This window comes from Magnolia sinica, chromosome 5 (genome assembly GCF_029962835.1).
Source record: "Magnolia sinica isolate HGM2019 chromosome 5, MsV1, whole genome shotgun sequence".
Classification (NCBI taxonomy): Eukaryota; Viridiplantae; Streptophyta; class Magnoliopsida; order Magnoliales; family Magnoliaceae; genus Magnolia; species Magnolia sinica.
In genome coordinates this window covers 80,147,535-80,154,521 of record NC_080577.1, presented here as the reverse complement: position 1 = coordinate 80,154,521, position 6,987 = coordinate 80,147,535, and the positions used below count along the sequence as shown (strand labels likewise).

The following is a 6,987-nucleotide window of genomic DNA, read 5'->3' as shown; positions in this document are numbered from 1 at the left end:
TAAGTTACATCTCGCATCGCATGGCCTTGGTATGGCTGACATCATTCACGCCTCACATCACATGGCTTTGATGTGGCCGATCGTATTCATGTCTTGCATCGCATAGCTTTGGAACGGCTGATAGCATTCATGGACTTACTAGTATATTCCGCATTACTCTGATATTGCATTCTGAGCACACTTATATTGTGCACACACTCTCACCACCCTCTAAGCTTTCTATAAGCTTATGCATGATTAATGCGTGCAGGTGATGTCAGGACACGACCGTAGCTTAGTAGGAGCAGGAGTATCCAGTTAAGCTTCAGGAGTTTCCGTTACTATTATCATTGTATTTCCCTTTATGCGCGTTGTACCTTAAAGTTTTTTATCATAGTGGATTTTGTAATAGTGTCTTGGTTATTGTTCGTGGGTTATGCTTACAATTATGCTTGTTACGAAATAAATTCATACTGAAAAAATCCTCCTTGTAGGATCCCAGGATTGGAACCTGGTATATGGGTGCCGGGAGCCGAGAATGGGGTACTACGAAGGCTGTCGGCGCCGGATTCGGCGATCGAAAATTTTGTGAGCCCAATTTCTGAGTTTGGGGCGTGACATTTACCGCTTTTGATTTGTTATATCATTATTCAGTTTCGCTTGCATCCCAAGCACGGTTTGATTCCCTTTGCTTATCTTATGACTTGCCTTACGTTTCATTACAATGTGCAAATTCCAATGTTTGAGGCACCGGAATTCGAACTCCGTTTAATAACTCCAATCTGTATATGATGAACCTTAAACCTCTTCCTAGACAAAATGAAGAAGAGGAGGAAGCACAACCAACTGCAGACACCACTATGGAAGACATCTTTAATGAGTTGGATGATGATTTAGATGATCTAGCTGATTCCAACTACCAGCCCTCTCAGGTTGATGAGCGACTTAAATCACTGGAGGAGAAAGTTGAAGCCTTACGTGTATCGTAGGAATCATTAGTTCAAACCCACAAGTCTTCAATGAAGTACATGAAGAAGTACTTTCATCATATCACCAGGAGTTTGAGCCAACATGATCCATCGCTGCTTGTTCCTTCCTTTGGGTCGGATTAAGTCAGATTTTCTTTCTTTTTAAAACTTATTATGGGCCTGTAACTTAACTTTAATTTATGTCTTCATATGTGTATGATTTCACTGACACTTAAACTCACCTTCATATGCCTTCCTTTATGATTTATTGTTATTAGTACTCTCATATGCTTAATACTATTCTCTTTCCACATGTTCCTTAATATTGGACACTTCATATGCTTTATGAGATTTATCTTATTCTTGCTTTGTCATTTTGTGACAAAAAGAGGGAGAGTAGAATGATTGTGATGATCCATGCTATTGGGGGAAATTGAATTGAATGGAATGATTGAGAATTGAATGCAATGAATGACATCAATGTTATGTATGTATATGGAATGCTATATATGTTTTCACAAGGAGAGTGCCACTTGAGGGAGAGTGCCAGTTGAGCTTCATTAGTTAGTAAGCTGAAGATTAAAAGAAGATCCTTTACAAAACTAACTTCAGGTTATAAGACTTCAGTGATTACATATATGTAATGATATTTGTTTTGTCACGAAATTGACAAAGGAGGAGATTATTAGTGCTAAAATGTTGAGCACACTTTAGTTGTCAAATTTCATCAAGCCAAACCAACTTGACAATAGATCTTTATGATCGGTATATGTTCAAGAGAAGATCAAGCTCAATCAAGAGAAGATTAAGCTCAAGACCGGTCCATGTTGAGGGTCAAATATTGCATATCAGACCCCAGTTATTACCTGGATTTACGAACATGATACTGTTTAACGCCCTATTTTAATCGTGTTTGTGTTGCAAGGTGGATTTATAAGCGTAGACTGAAAAAGGTACTAAAAGTATGGATTTAATGCTCAGAATTCACCAAGGCAAAGTACAGACTCCATAGGACCAAGATCGATGGAATTACACACCAGGGATCCGCGAAAATCGAAAAAATTGAAGCTTAAGTGGCTCAAAAATCATCCAAAATGCAAGATCATGGGGTTCCCACCATCCGTTTGGCTCAAAACTTTATACATGGTCTGATGGTCATAAATTAACCATACACATAAAATTTTAGTCATTGGATCATTGTGAAAGTGGCCCAATGGACAGATCAGCCCCTAAAATCTTGATTTGAGGCCCGCCTGATATCTAGATATACTTAAATTTCATTGTCAATGCCTTAAAGTGGATGGGGAAAAGGATGGACGGAACGAATTTCTCACAAACATCACAGTGGACCCCACATGAGGGTGTGCACGCATACAGTGCATGCACACGCGAGCCGCACCGGAAGGTCAGCCCAGTCAAAGACGGCCTGACCCGTCTCTCCTTCTCCTTCTCTGTTTCAAACAGCGGACGCACCCAGTCCGCCGGTTTCACGTAGTGGGGCCCACCCCTCATCCAAATATTCCATCTGGCCCATTCATTATGTATAGATGGGGGGTATTAACCACACCTAGGTTCCCTTTTGGTCCTATGCATGCACTCAGGCAATTTCCATCGTCAAACGCCAGATGGACGGTGGAATAGAAGATCATGTGGGCCACACCAAATCCAATTCAAAAACATTCATACCCGAAGGATTTTTCGAGCAGAATGCAGTGGATGGCATCGATTTCTCAAAACAGCAATAAAGTGGGCCCCACCAACGTAACAGCGCTGAATGCGCAACAGAGCCTGCGAACGAATCTTATGGGCCACCACCGTACACCAACGATCTAATCTGGACCGTCTATCAGGAGCCTACGTGCCCTCTCATCCAAGCCTAGGTGACCGAATTTCAGAAGACAATGAAGATCAGTTTTCAAACCATCTAAAAGAAGACGAACGGTGCAAGAAAAATCTCTGTGGGCTACACCAAATGCAAGTCATACCACGTCATTACTAACTAATGTTTCGTTCTTCATCTAATGGACAGCTTGGATTCTTCCGCTGATATCAGGAATGGGCCGCACCAAACAACCAGCGTAGGTTCTATTACGCACGTTGCTGTGTGTAAGGAAAACACACGCCTACTACGTTGCATAAAGAAAATGCATGTAGGAAGTTCTTCCACCAACCCTAGCATGGCTATAAAGAGAGAGAGAGTGGAGAGCAGCGGGGGGACGTGAAGGTGAATCCAAGCTTGGATGTGTGATCAGCCGTGAACAACGTGGAGTTTTCTCCCTCTTTCTTCTAGTCTTTTTCTTCCTTTTCCTTTTATGTTTTTAAGATATTTTAGATAGATCATGTCTGGCTAAACCTCTTAGCTAGGGCTAAGAGGTGAAGTTTGTAGCGTGATGGGAGAATTTATGTGTGCGCCTTTTGTTTAGATTGAATGGATTTTGATTTAATTTTATTATGGGAATATTTTTAGTTTTTAATTGTCTGTTGTGACTGAAATTATAATGGGTCTGCGATGGCTTTGAGCATGTTCCTTCCTTTTATGTTTATGACGTCAGGAAGCCCTGTTGTTCATCATCATCTCCTGGGCATGTTAGGATGATGGTACCCTTCCTAACCTTCATAACATGTTGATTAGTTAGTAATTAGTTAATTCTCTTGTTTGCTTTATCTCCTGGGCATGGTTTGGTGATGGAATCCATTCTAATTCATATACTTTTCATCTCTTTAAAATTTTCTCAGAGGAAGTTCAGTTTAATTTCCATGATTTTTGAAGCAGGCATAAGATCTCCCTGATCTCAACAAGTGGATCCTCTGAATCCCTAGTTTCTTATCTCTGATTTCTCTTAAGTTTTACATTAACCTCTCACCATTATTCATCAATTTATATTTGATTTAGATTTCATCTTAGGCTAGTTCTATTTCTACCTAATTTCAGATTACGTACAAGTATCAGTCCCTTGGAATTCGACCTCGGTCTCACCGAGTTTATTACTACATCACAACCCTATACTTGGGGAGTGAACAAGTTTTTGGTACCGTTGTCGGGGACTGACGGTTTCGTTTTCTAAAATTAACTAGTTTTAGGAATAGTTTAAGATTAGGATTTTTCTAACTTTAGGTTTAGGTTTTTTTTTAATTTCTAGAAACTAACCTGTTTTCCTGTTTTGTAGGATCCTAACAAAAACTTCTAAATTGGTAATCCCTTTCTAATTCCTCTACTTTTTCTATTTTAGGAATTAGGGTTTGAATTTTAGAAATTTTCTAATTCTAGTATTTTCCTATTTGTAGGAAATAGTTTATTTTTAGAAACTTTCTAACTTTGGTTTAGATTTTCTATTTTAGAAACTTTCTAATTCTAGAACTTTCTTTTTTAGAAACTAACTTTCTATTTTTATTTTTAGTAACTTTCTAATTCTAACTCTTTTAGAATCTAACTTTGTTTCCTAATTTATTTTTAGAAATTTTCTACTTGTAGAATTTTTGTTTAGAAACTAACTTTCCTATTTTGTAGGCTTTTAAGATAGAAAATTCTAATTCGGTAAGTTCTTTCTCTACTTTCAATTTTTCAAATCTCTTTTAGTAACTTACTTTCTAGTTTAGGACTTTCCTAATTTATTTTAGAAATTTCCGCTTTCCTTTAGGAATTTCTTCTTTTAGAAACTAGTTTACTTCTATCTTTCTTTTTAAGAATTTTTTAATTCTAGACCTCCTCTTTAGAAACTGACTTGTTTTGTTTTCTTTTGCAGATTTTTAACTTAGGGACTCCAATTTGGTAACTTCTTTCTAACCCTCTCTTTCTTTTTAGATTTTCTTTTCCTTTCTTAGGATTAGGTTTCGAATTTGATTGAGGGCTGTGAGTGTTTCATGCCCAAGTGGGCCCGTGACAACACTCGGCATCTCTTGACTGAAGGAGGATTGGTTGAGAGGTTGACTATCCATCACAGGACTAGACACCACTCGAAATCCCCTGAGTTAATTGAAGTGATGGCTGAGAACCAACCTCTTCTACCTCAACCCAGGGTAAAGGACATTCAGGATGAGAATGAGGTGCATCAAGTACCCCCGCCTCGTACTTTACGAGATTATTTATAACCAGCGGGGCTGAGTACACCCTCATGCATGATTTTTTCCGAAAATACAGGACATATGGGCATCAAGTCAGGGGTTATCTAACTCCTTCCTAAGTTCCATGGGCTTGAATCTGAAGAACCATATCTACATTTAAAAGAGTTTGATGAGATCATAGCCACTTTATATTTTCAAAATGTATCTGAGGACACAGTCAGGCTGAAACTCTTTCCTTTTTCCTTGAAGGAGAAGGCTAAGACGTGATTACATTTATTGCGTCCTAGATCCATTGGCAAATGGAATGATATGCAGAGGGAATTTATAAAGAAATTTTTTCCACATCATAAAACAATTACCCTTATAAAAGCAATCATGAACTTCACCCAAAAGGAGGATGAAATATTTTACCAATGTTGGGAAAGGTTCAAGGATTTGGTCAGTTCATGCCCACAACACGGCTTTGAAACGTGGCGCATTACAAATTTTTTCTATGATGGACTGACATCTTCCATGCGCCAAATGGTCGAGACAATGTATAATGGAGAATTCATAGATAAAAATATTGACGAGGTATGGGATTACCTCGATAGTCTTGCTAAAAAAACACAATCATGGGACTATTACCCAAAATCGAACACCACGTCTAGGCCGACTCAATCTAAGGAAAAAGGTGGATTGTATCTCTTGAAAGAAGAGGATGATCTCAAGTATAAAGTGACTACGCTCATAAGAAAAGTTGAGGCTATGGAAGGAAAGAAGGATAAGGTTAATGAAAGTGTTTACGGCATATGTGATTGCAACATTCATACAACTGAAAATTGTCCTACGATACCCGCCTTTTGAGAAGTGTTGAATGAACAATCCAATGCCGTAAATAATTATCAAAGACCTTTCAATGGACCAACCTCTAATACATACAATCCTGGTTGGAAAAATCATCCAAACTTTAGTTGGAGAAATGACCAAACTGCTACCCCTCAAGGTTTCTTCAATCAAAATCCAAATCAGGGAAAACCTCAAAAAGAACCGGTTCAAAATTCCATGCAAGAGCTGACCTAGGCAATGCGAGACTTTATGCAAAAGATGGATTCACATATGACGGTTATATAAAAGGAGATGCTTCCTTCACAACTGCTCCCCAATCCTAAACCGCAATACGAGATAAGTGATCCCAGCTCTTCAAATCAAATGGGGCACGCTAAATCCATCACCACTCTTAGGAGTGAGAAGATCATTGATAAAACCCTTCCGATTAGGCCCGAAAAGCTTTAAGAACCAGAAGAGAACAACAATAATGGATCTAGTGAGGCCCCACAAAAATTAGAACCGAAACTTCTAGAAAAGTCAGTTGCTCCATTTCCCCAACAGTTGGTCACACCAAAACCTCTCTCTAACTCTCAGGATATCCTAGAAGTGTTGAAACAAGTGAAAGTCAACATTCCTCTACTTGATGTCGTAAAACAGATACTTTCATATGCCAAATTTCTGAAAGACTTATGCACGACCAAACGACGGCAGAGTATTCAAAAGAAGATCTTCTTGACCGAGAAAGTGAGTGTCATCGTAAAGCAAGACGTGCCACAGAAATTCAAAGATCCTGGTAGCCCAACCATATCATGTGTAATCGGGGACCATCGAATTAATCATGCACTTCTTGACTTAGGAGCAAGCGTCAATCTGACTCCCTACTCGGTATACAAACAGTTAGGTTTAGGTGAATTAAAATCCACCCTAACCACACTACAACTTGCTGATCGCTCTGTTCGTGTACCAAGAGGGATAATTGAGGATGTGTTGGTTCAAGTTGATAGATTTTACTACCCTATAGATTTTATCATCCTGGACACCGAACCCATCAATAACATGAGCACTCAGATTCCCGTCATTCTTGGTCGCCCATTCCTTGCCACTTCAAACGTAATTATCAATTGCAGGAATGGTGTCATGACTATGTCCTTTGGGAATATGACATTGG

General features: G+C 39.0%; 1 non-coding gene across 1 annotated transcript; it reads right to left on the bottom strand.

The window, feature by feature from the left end:
• Positions 1–5,366: 5,366 nt before the first annotated feature.
• On the bottom strand, positions 5,367–5,473 carry LOC131247624 (small nucleolar RNA R71). The gene has a single exon (XR_009171900.1). It is a non-coding gene; the product is annotated as a small nucleolar RNA R71 (small nucleolar RNA).
• Between the last annotated feature and the right edge of the window lie 1,514 nt (positions 5,474–6,987).